Source organism: Trachymyrmex cornetzi, unplaced genomic scaffold, assembly GCF_001594075.2.
Source record: "Trachymyrmex cornetzi isolate Tcor2-1 unplaced genomic scaffold, Tcor1.1 scaffold2660, whole genome shotgun sequence".
NCBI classification, from domain to species: domain Eukaryota; kingdom Metazoa; phylum Arthropoda; class Insecta; order Hymenoptera; family Formicidae; genus Trachymyrmex; species Trachymyrmex cornetzi.
This window is the reverse complement of record NW_017297335.1, coordinates 16,016-18,192: the sequence shown is the minus strand read 5'-3', so window position 1 is coordinate 18,192 and position 2,177 is coordinate 16,016. Positions and strand designations below refer to the sequence as shown.

Here is a 2,177-nt window from a genome sequence, read left to right as displayed (position 1 = left end):
ATATATATATATATATATACGTATATTATAAATATTCCAGTAAATTTGCTTATTTTTGTAATTGCTATTTCGTTTCAAGATATTTGTATATACAATTTACTTCTATTACTCCTATACAGACTTGGACTTAACATTAAATTTTTTACTCACAAGTTTCAGAAACACCCGTTTCTTCAATGTAAGAGTAATTTTATCAGTTTAATTTACTCTTTTATTACTTAGTTTACACCGAGCACTTGATACGTATTAACTAATAACTTTTTATTAAATTATCCTAATTTCAGCAATGTATTTAAAGAATGATGTACTATTAGGTGTTAAACTTAATTCCTGCCGTTTTTCGTCTCCAAAATTGATTTGTTTCGAAGGGAAGATGAATGAATACCTTAATCAAAATAATTTCCTCCATTTTCTACTTTATTACTAATTAATCATATTTTATTAATAATACTTTGATTAAGGTATCCCTTCGAAACAAACCAATTTTGGGGACGAAAAACGGCAGGAATTAAGTTTAACACCTAATAAATTGGTATAATATGCACTCAAAAATAATTAAACACACATATCATGTATACGTCGCACATATCGCTAGAATGTCCGACCGTAAACACATTTTGACCTCCGGCCGAAACCGAAAATAAATATTCGGTTATCATTCGATTTCGGTCGAAAACGCAATTGAAACCGAAACTTAGATAAGTCTTACTAAAAAAAAAAGACAATACAAAGATATATAGGCACATATCAACATAATTAAGTATAAATGTAAGAACTATATGATATATTAAATGTATAAAAAAAATTCTATAAATAATACATTATGTAAAACACATTATATGTTTCGGCTCTTGGATTGAGCCATCCTCAGATAATACAAAATTCACAACCTTAAAATTCATTTCCATCGCCATAGAAAAATCGTGATGAGTTTTTCAATTTATATAGCGATATTGATGAATGTCTCACGGAGACCATGAATTACTTGCAAGCGATTTACTGACCGATAAAAAAAAAGAGACAGAGGCCGATATTCATAGTCAGATCTTATATTCAAGACCGTCTTAAGTACAGTCTTAAGAAGTCACGAACCAATCAGAGGGCCGTATTAGCGTCTTAAGACATTACTTAAGACAGTTTTGAAATGACCACAGACTATGAATACCGCCCAGAGAGAAGCTAACGGAGTCATATTTTTTTCGGATGGAGTCAAAATCGACATTTTTGGATTAATTTTACAGAGACCGTATGATTTTCAGACATCATGACAAATTTGAAATTTATGTACTCTTTCAAAAATAAGATTTTATTAAAATATCTAACTATAATAATATAATAATATTGCATCCTCAACTTTTAAAGAAATCAAATCACATTTATTATTAGGATCACATCAAAGTTTGTATTCAAATTGTCTTAAGCTTAATCAACGAGTTAATAATTACAATCGAACAGTCGTTTTCTTGAACACTCACCGGCGCATTGCAACTTGTACAGTTTCGATTTACCTATCGAAATCTTCTCTTAATTTCAAAAATCACGGTTTCAGTTTGATTTCAGCTGAAACCGAAATAGAAATTTCGGTCGGACTTTATATATCGCCGAAATTAAAATAATTCATTAGAAAGAAATTTCACCAGTTATATAGTACCCGTATCGGTAAAAGTACCGATTATGGGACCCCCCCAATGACCTCGACCTTGACATATGTTGTTAAGGTCATGAACCTGAGTAACCTCCAACAGGTTTTAGCCATCGCTCGTTATTCGTTAAAAAGTTATGACTTTCACTCCCCTCTCCCCCTGCAAAGAGGCGCACGACTCTCACCCCTCCCTCTCCCCTGCTTTAGGGGCTCATGACTCTCATCCCTCCTCTCCCCTGCTTCAGGGGCTCACGACTCTCCTCTCCAACTCTGAGGAGAGGTGAGAGTCGAAGGTGAAAGTTGTGAGCCCCTGAAGCAGGGGGGAGGGGGGCTAAGAGTCGAAGATGAGTTGTGCGCATATACATATATGTATATATTTCAAAAATATATGTATATACAGGGTGTCTCAGAAAATGTTACTGAAACACAGTGGGGACATAGATTGGATCAAAGGGAACAAAACAGTTTTGTACCATTTTGCAGTTGACGCAATATTTAACGAGATATTAACGTTTAAAGATAGGCGAATACGAGC

The 2,177-nt window shown here is 33.6% G+C and overlaps 1 protein-coding gene across 1 annotated transcript in view; it reads left to right on the top strand.

The window, feature by feature from the left end:
* LOC108761836 (sodium-coupled neutral amino acid transporter 9) overlaps nucleotides 1-2,177 on the top strand; it is a 17,126-nt gene that overhangs the window by 6,836 nt on the left and 8,113 nt on the right. The gene's annotated exons all lie outside the window — the stretch shown is intronic.